Raw genomic sequence first — 14201 nt, 5'->3', positions numbered from 1 at the left:
GACCTACCTGTAAGAGACAAGTTCCTGTAGATTGCTAAGGGCAGAAATACATTTCACTCCAATGCTGTTTTGAATGTCAGTTTAATCTTCTGTGATCACAAAGTATTTCAGTACCTGCTAGGAACTCATTTATAAATATCAGCTATGTAACTGTAGTTTAAAAGTTATAGGACTAAGAAAAGAGCTATAGAATATTGCATATTGCAAAGTTGCGCTCCAGAGGACTAAGAAAAGAGCTATAGAATATTGCATATTGCAAAGTTGCGCTCCAGAGGCTTCATACACATGCACTACAAAAGGGGAAGCCTCCAGAGGCTTCATATACATGCACTACAAAAGGGGCAGATACTTTATTTCACTATGTGTGTACGTGTTAAAGGATGTCATACATCATAAATATACACAATGAAAAATAAAAGAGAAAGTTTTAGAAGATTCAACTGGATCTATACTGTGACTCTATAACATATGTTGAAAACTACTTGATTTTTAACAAATTTCTGTCTCTGTCCAGATTCCTGTGACTCCTGAGAGCTATGCTCTGAGAGCTGTCAACAAGTTGACATGCCCTGCATTCACACCCTCTTCTAAATAGAGAGTTGCTAAGATAAGGAGGAAAAGCTTAAGCCAGCAATGTTTTTATTTTGTCTTCTGCTGACATATGAATGGTAGTAGACTTTTTGTTGAAGGATTACAGAATAGAATGAACCATTAAGAAAACTTAGGCATAGCCTACTTCCAGAGCCAATCATGGTTTGTGACCTGTGGTCATTGATTTCTACTTTTTAAAACATTTTTACTGAGCTTTTTGTTGCTATTTGTATGGTTTTTAAATTATAGTGGCTAATAATTCAAGACTGAAAGAACCTACATTCAAATCCTACCTCTGTCTCTTAGGAGTTTCATGATTCCAATGAGTTTCTTGATTTGTCCCTACCTGTGTTTTCTCACCCATAAAATGGGGAAGCTTTCCTGTTATAATAGCCAGCATACAAACAGAGCTGTGAGGCCAGGAAGATGACTCGATGGGTAAAAGTGCAGGCTGAGCAAGTCTGAGGTCCTTGGAGCCTGTGTGAGATCTAGACAGGACCGTGCGTTCTGTAATCATAGCATTCAGACTGTGAGATGGGAGCAGAGACAAAAGAATCCTCTGGAAACTTGCAGGAGCTGAGCCTGGTGTTCAAAGTGTAGCAGCAAAAATCCTGCCGCAAACAGGGAGGAAGAAAATGACCAAACACCTAGGGTTGACCCCTGACCTCCACACATATGCTGTGGCAAGTGCATGCTCTACCCCCCCCCCACACACACACCTACCTCACATACTCAAAAATCAATACTTTAAAAGAAGAAAACAAAGCTGTTCCCATCTTCTTCCCACCTTCCCAAACTTCACTGTCCTGTTTTACCCTTACTTGCCACTTTATTATTTTGGAAGGTTTTACATCTCATTTGCTATTTATCATCGTTTGCTTCCATGGTGTCCTATGGGTTTGGCATGTTTCTTTCTTTAAAATCATTATAAACAAGTCTCATTTGCAAATATAATCTAGACTGGGAGCCACCTCGGCTCCTAGAACCAGGAAAGCAGGGACCCAGTGTCAGAGCCTCATCGCACTGTGCCCTCTCATAAAGTCAGATGTGGCCTGGATCTGTTCTCAGAGAAAGAAGGATGATAAACTAATTAAGGCATTTTATTGTCTGTATCAGAGTTATTATCCTAAAAAGCCATTAACCATACAATGATAATCAAATGACTGGATGGGCCGTTAACAGTAATATGTCCCTAAGGGATCCACATTGCTCTGTGTGTGTGCTCTGTGCAGACTTAGTGATAAAACTGATTCTGGGACCAGGCTAAGTGCTACGTGTTTCACTGATGATGATTCTGTGGGAGAACAGTTTTCCTCCTTTGTTTGTTTCCCGAAAGGCTTAACATTTATTTTAAGTACCATGTCTTTAAGTAAAAGGGAGCTTAAGAGAAATGGTCTCTTTGGCCTTTTGGTTAAAACAACTGGTCAGATAGCATTAAACAGCAGAACATGGCTATCAAAAATGGGATACCTTTCTCAGCTTCATGGCTGAAAACAAAAATAAGTTCTGTCCATCAAAGACACTGGGTTCTTAGGGTGTGGCAGGGCTATTTTATATATTGTTCAAAATCAGCCTTGGTTTGAAGAATTTAAAGTACCCTGTCTATAGTTCTCCTTTGTTACTGGGGGTGGGAGACTAATTTTTTAAGCAACAGATAAAAAGTAAGAGGTATCAATAAAAGTTTTGTTGGCCTTCGCCTTTATAGAAAATGGCTTACTATATCCTGGCATTGCAGTGTAAGTTATTTGAAGTTGGACCTGTCTGCATTGGTGAGGGACAGGCAAGGTTCTGTGGCATGTATTTGTAAACTGTACAGTTTTGTTTTGTTTTTAAGCTATCGTTTTATTGTTTGGGTAGATGGTAAATTATCATTAACTTCAGGAAATAAACCATTGCAGGTTTTTCTGAGTATCTTGCAGTAAATCACCTCCCAAAGACTTCCTTAGGAAACACATTGACCCTTTTAAAAAAATATAAATGTAATAGACTGAACATAATTTTTCTTTATTGAAAATAGCCTTCTCTCATACAATACATCCCAACCACAGTTTCCCCTCCCTCCTCTCCTCCCAACCACATAGCTCTTTTGTTATCCAAAGATAAGAAAAATCTATCAAGATGAAGTGTGGCTTGGTGTCTATTTGAAGAACACGAAACTTAAGATGTTGCCCGTGTAATCACTTTTACAATGCTTTGCACGCTCTCACTTGTTCAGTGTTGACTAAGAGAAAAATTACATGTGTGTGGCATCTTGCCTCTCATCATCTTGAAGTTTTCTTTTAAAGGAACTGATTCTGTGCTGCTTCCCAAATAGAAGTGCAAATTTTGTTCATGCATTTTCTGAATTTTTAACTCTACCTTTATTTTTATCTTTGGAAGTAGAAACCATTATTTTGGTCTTTTATAAAATGTAATGACAAATCGTTGCAAAATAGGATCACTAATGTAACGTGGATCTCCTGGCCAGGGGCAGTCAAAGACAGTCATTCCAGGGAAAAATTCTCTCAGTAGTGGAGCTGGAGCAAGGGCTGAAAGCTAAGGTGGCCCAGGAATATGTGTTAGGATGCAGGGATGCTGCTGTCCTCCAAAGCTCAGACTAGTTCTTAAATTTACAACCAAGATTCATGTCTGAGCTAAATTTGACTAATCAGACATGATTCATGGACTAGATTTAACTGTAGTAGGAAATGATAGAAAAACCTTCACTTTCCTTCATGTCTCTTCTAAACTGCTAAAGATTTTAGTCTGTTTAAGTTTCCAGACTTAGTAACCCAGTATAGACATAAATACAAACCCTAGGAAATAATAATACCTTGCTGCATCATTTATATGTCTACGGTTGTACCTTAGCCCCTTATGTCTCGGGACCAGAAAAGCCCAATGAGCATATGTACATTTACCAAAGTTGTTTAAACATTCAAAGGAAATATTACCACTTCCCAACAATCCGATAAATGCACTCAAACACTACTTTGGATATTTGCACTGGGTGTGCAGCCATCAGAGAGTGGCACTGCAGTTAGCATTGTTTCAGAAGGCTGTGAGTGCCTGGACCACAGCACACAGCTATGCATGTGCCATGCTGTCACATGCAGAAAACCATGAAGGCATGGAATGTCCCAGGCAGCTCTTTCCTGTTTAGTTACTGACTTGACATGTGACAAGGCAGCTTTACAGAAACTTAATTGGTATATAAAACTATGTTGGGGTTTCCAGATCAAACTGTTCACAGAGGCATAACTATTATCTAGCTTTCCATCTAGTGGTTCCCCTTAGGAGACACTTGACTGCAAGCTTTCTTACAGACCTGGGTAGCATGTTAAAATTGTAAAAGGTCCAAAGATAGCTATGATAATAGATCATTCTCATGTAAGCTAACCAGATAGAATTGCAGGGCAAGTAATTTTTCATTGTTGTTTAAACATGATTTTCTTATCTTAGCAATTGCAGCAACAACAGCTAAGTGGGCGTTTGCACTCTTAGAGCAGTGTTGTCTGACCTAGATTTCAGATCTCTGTAGTATTTCCTGTAGAAGACCAATGCCTTCTCTCTGTGCTCCTACCACCAATAATAAAGCTATGTGTCAGCAGATAGAGGAGCTGTCTGCGTAAGGTTTCTAAGCAATCCTTTTATTAATGAAAAACAAGTACATGGTTCTGGTATACTGCCGATGAGTTAATCAACTAAGTATAACCAAGAATACTTTTAGGGACATTCCTTCATGGGAAATATTTAAACATTCAGTCCTCTCTTCTTAAAATAATGACAATATATTTTTATCTACATGAAGAAGTTCTTAAAAATAGAAATAAAACACTATTCATCAAACACTTTCGATGGCCTACCAGACAGAGGGAATTGGACAGATTCATGGTACCTGAGAATGAGTATTTCATCCCTACCCTCATAGAATTTATGGGGAGAGTTGGGGAGAACAAATAGTAAACAAGAAAGCTGAAGTTATCATCTGAACCTGAGAAAGCAGTCTGCATGGTGAACTCATTGCTGTGACAGAAATGGAGAGGATGAGGAAGGCCTGTCTGCAGAGAAGACGTGAGGCCAACCTCTGGCAAGTTAGGGACATGAGCCTTTGGGGCTGAGCCAAAGAGCTCCTGTTCATCCAGAGGACCCCGTGGTGACACTGTGGGATGGAGAGAAGGATCTGAGATATACATTTGAACTTATCTGGGGAAAAGAAGTATAGGATGCCTAAAAGGTGTCTAAGAGGAGGCATTCTCACAGAGTCGCTGTTACCAGTCTAGAGTAAGAAATGGCTGGATTGGAGAAATCAGATTGAGATTCTTTGACATACATGAAATATTTAAAGTTATGACCGTGGCGGGTTCTCAGAGAACAGAAGTGTAAGCAGAGAGAAAGAGTACCCAGGTAGAACAACACTGGGAACATTTGCAGAGGTCTACAAGAAAGAAGGTGCTAGACCAAGAAGGAGTTAGCAGAAAGAAGGACAATCCAGCAACTACATGTTGGTCTTTTGGAAACCAAGAAAAATAACATGTTTCCAACTGCACTTGTCTTCAGTCATCTGATAGTCATTTTTTTTCCTCAATAAGTACTGAAGACTCCGTGGACATTAATGTTTCTCTTTCTCCTCCCACCCCTCTCTTTACTTTCTCAAAAAAAAAGAAAAAAAAAAGTGGGAGCAACCAATCTCTATGTTTAACCCACTTGCCCATCTATGCACCTCCCCAATTCTCTGTCAATAACATACGAACATGGGCTCCTATCTGAATCTAAAAGACTTCTCACTACTTACATTAAACTTTCCACAGCTCCCTGTTAAAGTGTTAGTTACACTCACTATGAATTAATTACATAATTACTAAGTTAATGAAATAAAAGTTTAGAAAAAATGGAAAACTTGAGACAGTTCTAATAATGACCCCCCACACACACACACACACAATGCCACTGATAGGGTGTGAGGGAGTCATCTGGAAAGATGCAGCAAAATTATAGAAGTCTAGATTCTGCTTCAGATTTGTTTCCCAGTTATAATTCTCAGTCCACTTGAAAGCAGCCAGCACAAGGAATAACAGCTGCTGCATTCGGGGTGTGGCTTCCATAAGAATAATCCAGAACCCAATAGAGATCCCAGATAGAGGTCTAATTAGCAAGAAAATTATTTTGGCCTAATGGTCAACAGACATACCTGTCTATACATTTTAATTTAAACTAAAACATAGGTCCATCCATCATTGACTAAATGGAATTTTACAAGTTAGATTGTTCTTCCTTCTATGCTTTTGACAGTCATACCTCAAATAAGGACAGCACATCCCTGAATACTTTCACTTTGCTAAGTGTATATATATTATATTTCTGAAACTAGCCTTTTCTTTATTTTCCTCGGTTTCACATTAACTTTTTAAGTGTATGTGTGACTAGTCATTAGATAAAGTCAACACCATATTCTTCCTTCTATTATGGAGGCCTAATCACACTGAAGATAATAAAAGCATGCTTTTTTCCAAGTAGACAACATGAATTTATGGGGGCTGGAGAGATGGCTCAGAGGTTAAGAACACTGACTGCTCTTCCAGAGGTCCTGAGTTCAATTCCTAGCAACCACATGGTGGCTCACAACCATCTATAATGAGATCTGGTGCCCTCTTCTGGGCTGCAGGCATACATTCAGGCAGAACATTGTTTTAAAAATCTTTTTTAAAAAATGAATTTAAAGTTTTCTTCCACCAATTGCCTGAAACTCTCTTTAGAATTAGTTTTCAGCCTTTCTTAAGATTCTTAGAAGGCATGGGAAGGAGTGGTGTTTAATATCTCCTTTCATGTGCCAGTCCGTGTTTTCTGTAATTTAGTCATTAGCATTTGATTGTTTTTACTTTCAAGGTGAATTTTTCAGATCTAATATAACATCAGTGAAGAATGTAGGATGTCAAGTCACCCCACATCAATCACTAGAAATGGCTAGGTGCCGAAAAGAAAGACAATAGAAAGTGATCTAATAATCCAATGTGGAAGAATAAAGGGACATTTAGGATCTCCATGTTTTTCAATCATATGCTTAAGGTAGACTGGATTGGTAGAAATTAGTGGATAGTTATATATAGTTCTATGATGTTCTATTATGTGTGTTGCTTAGGAGGCCACTTCCTGACAGAGACACAAACAAACAGGGATATGAGTCTTGATTATTATATCTAGATACCTAGCACCAGAAACTATGTTTCAGACTCACAGAAACAGTATGAGGATAAATTTTATCTCAAGTGTTCAAAGGAATGTGAAGTTCTGGATTCCCATTACTATTTTTTTTAAAGGCAAGAGAAATCAAGAAAAACAATATACACAGAATCAAAAAGAAACTTCTGAAATCCTCCCTGTATGGCTGCCACAGAGCACCATCGGTCTGTGTAATAAGGAGAACTCAGAAGTATCCATTAGAAACTAGAGTTCAGTTCTGATGGACTACCCAACTGTGTGCTCTGGGGCAAGACAGCATCCTCTCAAGGAAGTAGTAGAGCTAGGAAGATGGCTCAGTTGCCAAAGTGCTTTTAAGACCTGAGTTTCATCCTCAGAAGCTGTCTTAGTTAGGGTTACTGGTGCTATGATGAAACACCATGACCAAAAGCAAGATGGGGAAGAAAGGGTTAATTTGGCTTACACCTCCACATTGTAGTTCATCATTGAAAGAAGTCAGGATAGGACATGTTCACATACATACATGTACTTGCACACACATGTATACATGTCTTCACACAAACACAGAAGAACCAATACAACAGTCACCAAATTAAAAAAAGGAAATGAATTAATTATTCTATACAAAGAATCCTCTTTTGAAACCTGCTGTGCGTGAGGATGACTTAGAACCCTGAAGGGACTAGCAATCTAGGAAAATGATTGTAAAACTAATCATAATGCAAAGTTTAATAGATTAAATATATTGTCTATGATACCAAGTAAAAATAGCTCAGAGCAATAATGAGGGAAATTATTTTTAAATGGGGAAATGCATATCTAGAAGGAACCGTGGAAGATTTGAGCTCTGAGCCATTTTAAATGGCCGTGATAAAGCCAAAGTCAAGTGGAAGTGAAACCATCATAATTTAAAAAGCACACAAGATAAGGCATGCTAGATTGAAACTCCTGTCTTATTTATGCCATCATAAGCAACTGCCATCTCAAAAATATCTAAATATCTATTTCAATACGAATCCCTGCGCTCATTTGCACTGACTGCTTATGTTCCCCATTGACAAACTCATTCTTACAAACTGGGCTAGCTAAATACCTGCTATCTAGATTGTGTGACCTTTGACACTAGGATTACCCACCAACAAACAACTTTTGTTTTTCTTCAGTTATTAGTTGAGATAAGCAGATGAATTGCAGGCACTGAGGAATACCCAGTATTCAAAAGACAATATAAAGTTAAGGAAAGAGTTGACAGGACTAGCCTCTGACTGGTTTGGAATGGCTGGCTGTCTATGTCTTACAAAGCAAATCAGTATGCAGATGTAAAACACAACTACTCATCATTGCATTTTTATACTAAATATCAGTAACTGTCACTGTCTGAAGGAGAAGGGACTTACATTTCTTTTGATATGGCTCCACTTTGCTAAGGACTACCATGCAAGGAGAAAAGAAGAAGGTGTTGAAATGTTGAGATGGAATATTCCTACTTAACATAACTAACATGAACAGCCTGACCATAGGGACAGAAGGAAGGAACATGATGGAAGATAAAAGGACAGGGTAAAATGAGAATTCTGTCATTAGGTTCTAATAGACAATACTCTCCTACTGTATACAATGCATCTTGATGTCTGTTGATGTCTTTTACTTGATAATTATGTGTTGTGAGTGGTTGTAAACACAATGCTATTACTGTTTCATGACTTGGCATGACTATATTGTGTTGGCCTAAGGATACTATGGGAAAATTATAGGGCAGGTCATCATTGAAAAATCTAACCAGCCTAGTTAATTAGGTGCCATGATATAAAATAGGTCTCCTAGGCTTTGAATAGTAGACATTTGGCAAATGCCAATAAAATACATCCTGAATGAAGTTTCTGACATTTCCAGTGTCTGGACAGGTTAGGGGCTAGACCAGAGTTTTGCCATGACAGACTTGTCAGGAAAATGTTGGCCGGTATTCCAGAGATAGCTGGCATAAGAGTTCAAAGCTGATTGGGAGGTAAAAATCAGGAAACTCAGTCAACCATTTGCAAACTCACTTTAGCTGCCCAAGGGTACTATCCCCAAACTTAACTTCTGACAATTCCAGTTACTTATTTTCCTTCTTCAGTCCATAATCATGCACACAACTGTAGGTTTTACCAAACTTCAGTTAAGAGCCATAAATGTTTTAAATCTGTCTTGCCCTGCCTTCTCACCTTTCAGTCCCTTGTTTACCTCCCCATTTTCTTCCCATTTTTATCACTTCCTCTCTCATCTACTAACCACAAGATGGAACAGAAATCTTTTATTCATTGATTGATTGATTGATTTGGTTTTTCGAGACAGGGTTTCTCTGTGTAGCTTTGGAGCCTGTCCTGGCACTCGCTCTGGAGACCAGGCTGGCCTCGAACTCACAGAGACCCACCTGCCTCTGCCTCCTGAGTGCAGGGATTAAAGGCGTTTGCCACTAATGCCCGGCTCAGAAACCTTTTATTAAATAGTCTGGATTTATTGTGGGAAGTTTCATAATTCTTTGACTTTTAAATTATACATTTTTTTAATGTTTTATGCCTCTAAAGAAAAAAAGCAGAGCTTAGTTATGAAGGTTTTGTTGTTATTTGGATGTGGCTTTTCACATAGTTTTCTCGGGGATATGTCCCTTCCTAGGGACAAACATAGATGGTTAGAAGGTTCCCCTGAAGTAACATGTGAGCACTTCAATAGACAGGATTCAAAAGCAGCCCTTCAAATTCCTGGCTCCTGGCAAGCAGACATGCACAGGCTAGTCCGTGAATGACTAGCCTAAGTACACCGGTGATAGGGTCCTGTGTGTAAGTAGTTAACCTGGAAACAAAGAGGCTCTCCTTGTGGACAGACCTCTACAAGCTTTTAAAACCTAGATATTGGAGACCTGGAAGTCCCTTGGAAATACAAGGCTAATCTGAAGGTTGAAGGAGTCACCACTTCTAGGCCTGACAAAGCAGGTTTGGGGACAGCTTATGTCCTACAGCTACAAATTGAATTCTGTCCATAACAAATTAATTTAGAAACACGTAATTTCCTAGTTCATCCAGATAAAAAAGTCTCCACAGGTGGTATTTTCATTTCTGTCTGAAAATGCCTTAAGTAAACATCCTGTCCATGGAGCTCTGTGCTGATACATGTGTGCTACATTTGTGAGAGTGTGCTGTGCAAGAGGGGAAAACTAAACAAGTGTGCACCGGAAAAATGTTTTCTTAAAGACTTACTTTCAAAATAGCTTTTTATTTATCTCTTTTTCATTCTTGAGTTTGGGGAATCTGATATGGTATATTCTCGGGTGGAGGGTGAGGCAACAGACAGTGACACTCAGGAGAGATACTCTCAAAGTCTTCTTAGCATTTGAACTAGTTAACCTGTCTTCTCTCTTCCTGGGTAAGTCAACATCTACATGTTTACTCTCCGTCCACTTGTTGGCTGATTTGGATGAGATGTGGTGCTAATTCTAACTGGTCTTCATAAAAACAACCTGGAATCAGATATAGAGGTTAATGCTGAAAGATCACAGAAACAGAGCTGCCAGTCACTAGTTCTTTCATCTACTGAATCCTTAGCCAAATGGGCGATCCTGTCCCTACGAATCCTCAGGCTGCATGGGTGATCCTGTCTCTAGGAATCTCAGTCTGAAGGCTCTGAGCTCCTGTCTCCTCTCACCTTATGTTCCTCTCTCCTCCCAACCATATCATTCCTGTCTCTAGTGCCCTAGTACTGGGATTAAAGGTGTGTTACTCCCAAGCACTGGGATTAAAGGTGTGAGCCACCACTGCCTGGCTCTGTTTCTGTTTTAGACTGAATTAATCTCATGTAGCTCAGGGTGGCCTTGAACTCACAGAGATCTGCCTGCCTCTGCCTCCCTAGTGCTGGGATTAAAGGTGTGTGCCAACACTACCTGGCCTCTGTGGCTAACTAGTGGCTTAGCTTTACATTCTGATCTTCAGGCAAGCTTTATTTGTTAAGGCACAAACAAAATATCACCACCAGACTACCCACTAGGCTGTTGTCACTCTTCAACAGAGACAGTCAAGCTTGCTGAAGAGCAACATTCAACCTCTAGTCACCAAACAAGTTTGCCTGAAGGGAACAGGAAGGAGAATACACTGTTATCGGGGTGTCTTCCCCTCCCCATCAGTAGACCCACTAATTCATGTTCAGCAACCCCTCACCCCTTCATATCTTTATCATAGTAATGAAACAATACTTTTAAAGAGATGTCGCTTGTATTTGTTAGGACTTAGAACCAGACATGGTGGTGAATGCCTATAATCCCAGCACTCGGGAGACAGAGACATATGGATCTCTGTTGAGTTCAAGACTAGCCCATTTTATTTAAGAAGTTCCAGGCCAACCTGGATTACAAAAAAAAAAAAAAAAAAAAAAAAAGCCTGCCTTTAAAACAATGAGGTGAAGCCTCCATCTTTCCCTCCATCTCGGTGACCTGTAAAGAAACTGTCTTCTCAGAAAAAGAATGCAAATCATTAAGTACACCCTTACAGCACCACTTTTAAATTCTCATCTTAATTTAGCACCCTTTCAACACCCTTCTCTAAAATCCTCTCCTCTCATCTGGTGTCTGATGAAATAGTAGGTGTTATTACCTTTGACATTTGGCATAGTAAACATTGATTCCTTAATTCAGCAAATAGCAATTAAGAATCGTATGTGTGCACTATACCACTGGCAGTAGGACAGGGAACAAAAATGGAGACGGGGAAGCTGTTTAAGGCAGCTTATGTGTACCAGAGGTGGCAGAGAAGGCTGTTTTATGTTGAATGACTGGGAAGACACCACTACTCAATGATATCTAAGCCAACCCCTAAAGGAGGCAGCAGATCGAGCTATGGACATGGGTAGGAACAGCTCTCTGGGCTGTTAGCCATTACTGCTCTTTACACTGATCTAGTCAGACGAGTTGACTTGTCATAAGTAAAACTTATCAGAACACAAAGAAGTGTGAAAGGACCTTCGAATCCCTTTCCTAGCCTGTCTCTTAAGGGTGGTTATACAGAATGAGGTCACATACCTTAGCCAGGAAAACGGCAATGTATAAAGTCTACTAGATATTACTGGTTTTAAGCAAAGCAAACCCAAACCCCCAGGTGGCTCCCCTAACATTGAGTAAATGCCCAGAGATAACTGTGAGTGAAGATCTATGTTTTCACCTACAGTGGAGGTCATGGGATGAGAGTGAACAGTAGAAGAAACGACACTGGGAGTACATGCTATGAAAATGCAGGGTTTACAAGTATTGAAAGGGAAATGTGGAAGATGCTTGATAGCCTTCTCATCCTCCACCTTAACTGTGTACTATTTCAGAATATATTCATTTCCCAAAAGTAGTGATACCTATCTAAGGAGGACCATAAGCAACCAGGTTGCCTATGAGTCTATTTTCAGGATTTTTCCTTTTGTGTATCAGAGTCTTTTTTGGGGGGTGGATGTGTGGCTTCTAACTTAAAATATGTAACATCTACATTGTATATCTATAGCTGCAATGTCTTCTCTCTGCTCCCCAGACAATGGCAATATGTAACCAAATCACAGAAACAAAATCATGCCTCCTTGTATAAATGTTGAAGCATTTATACAAGTCTAACAATCAGGAACACTTAAAGCACAATTCCAAAACTTTGGTTCTTTTGGAAGTTATTTCCTTAGGAATATTTTTTTGCCCTTGAATTACTGAATTATCTGGTTATTTATAGGTCACGACATCACTTAGCATAATAGATTTCTCTTTCATATTAAAATTGGCATCACACTTCAGACCTACAATCCTAAAATCTAACAGAAACAGCTCTAAGATAGACCATTTTGTCTTTAAGCCTAGAATCCAGTTCATTTCCTCTTAAAAGATCATTACTTAGCACAGCAAAGCATAGATTGGGACGCTGGGGATTCTGTTTCTCTTTGTGTTCTAGTGAGTTAGGAAAAAGTATTGTTTAATCACTTTGATAGGGCTGTTAGAGATGCAGAGGCTGAGGCTGTGGAAACAGAATGATGCTCGAGTGAGTGAGTGCCAGTGTCAGGTCACACATGATCAGACAGTGGTCACACATGATCAGACAGTGACTGTGTCATTTGCTAGCACCATGACAGTGACGTGGAGACCATGCAGTTCCCTACACGGAGGAAAGGACTGTGGAAAAAATATGACTTCCTCTTAATAAAATTCACCCCATAGGTATTTAAGTTTTCCCTGTGTTAGATGTCTGCATGACATCTATAGAATCATGGGCAAGGAAGAAGCTCCTGTTTTATTGCTATTAATAAAAATGGCCTCCTTTTGCATATAATTGTATCATTATATATTAACTAATAAAAGTCTCATGATAACGCCACAAGCTAGCAGGATAGCTATGATCATTACTCATATAAACGAGAAGGCTGAGGGCCTGCACAGTTATTACCACGTTGTTCAACTTAGAATCAAAAGTAGTGCATGTGGATTTAGATGTTGTGATTCGAAATGGGTGGAAAATTCCTTGAATGTGATGGATGTCATAATCTTTAATAAAGCTTTGTCTACTCAATTCAAGATCTCTCCCTGCCTCCTTCCCCTCGCCCTTCCAATCCTAGGAAGTCCTATGCTACCGTTGACTCTCCATGAGCTGACGATGACACTAGAGCTTTTCAAATGTACCTGGCTGTGCTAAGGTCGGCCTGAGACTCCCTGTGCAATGTGGCCTTGGTCAGTGTCACTTATCAAATTTCAGTCTCCCTTTAACTCTAGTCCCACTCCTGCCATTCTCCATCTGAATCCTTCACCTTTGCCCTTCAGTTTGTTTTGTCAGTGTTTTTGGTGCCCTCCTCACCAAGCCCCTCCACACCCACCATGAATCTTGGTAGCAAGAGTGCCCTGCTAGCTCACTCAGACCTCACATCGTCCCAGCTTACGACACAGTGATCACCCTCACCACCTCCCAATCCCCTCGTCTTCTCTCTCCATTTAAAGGCTACGGTCCATTATTCCAGTCTTCCTCACAGTCCCCTAAGCTCACTTGGCCTTCTTTCTTTACGCCACACCATTTAACAGGATTCCAAGCCTCAACACATGAAAATCACCACCTTCTACGTGGTATATACAAACAAACAGGAGCATTGCTGTATTCTAAATTCATACTCTTATAGCCACAGGTAAAGGTAGCTCGCACACTGTTGGCTGTAGCTCTTCATCTAAGATTCCGCCTTGTGAAATCCCCACCACCCACATTGCCATGTCAACTGGTGTTATCATTGTGCAGGTCTTGTTTTTGAGATGCCATGGGTACAGCATCCCTGTCAAGTCTTGGGGTCAAGAGCTATTTCAGGAAGAAACAGTTGTGCTTGCATTTAGGGCTCCCAGAAATGCTAACTTGCAATGGTCCATGATCATCACATCACACTTTAAAATGGGTTAGTGTCCGTTG

General features: G+C 39.8%; 1 protein-coding gene across 4 annotated transcripts in view; it reads left to right on the top strand.

Annotated features, from left to right (window-relative positions):
• The window catches only part of Stxbp4 (syntaxin binding protein 4), a 152512-nt gene that overhangs the window by 112971 nt on the left and 25340 nt on the right, over window positions 1-14201 (top strand). The window lies entirely within an intron of this gene.

The sequence above is a fragment of the Cricetulus griseus genome, chromosome 7 (genome assembly GCF_003668045.3).
Source record: "Cricetulus griseus strain 17A/GY chromosome 7, alternate assembly CriGri-PICRH-1.0, whole genome shotgun sequence".
Lineage (NCBI taxonomy): Eukaryota > Metazoa > Chordata > Mammalia > Rodentia > Cricetidae > Cricetulus > Cricetulus griseus.
This window is presented reverse-complemented; position numbering and strand designations above follow the sequence as displayed.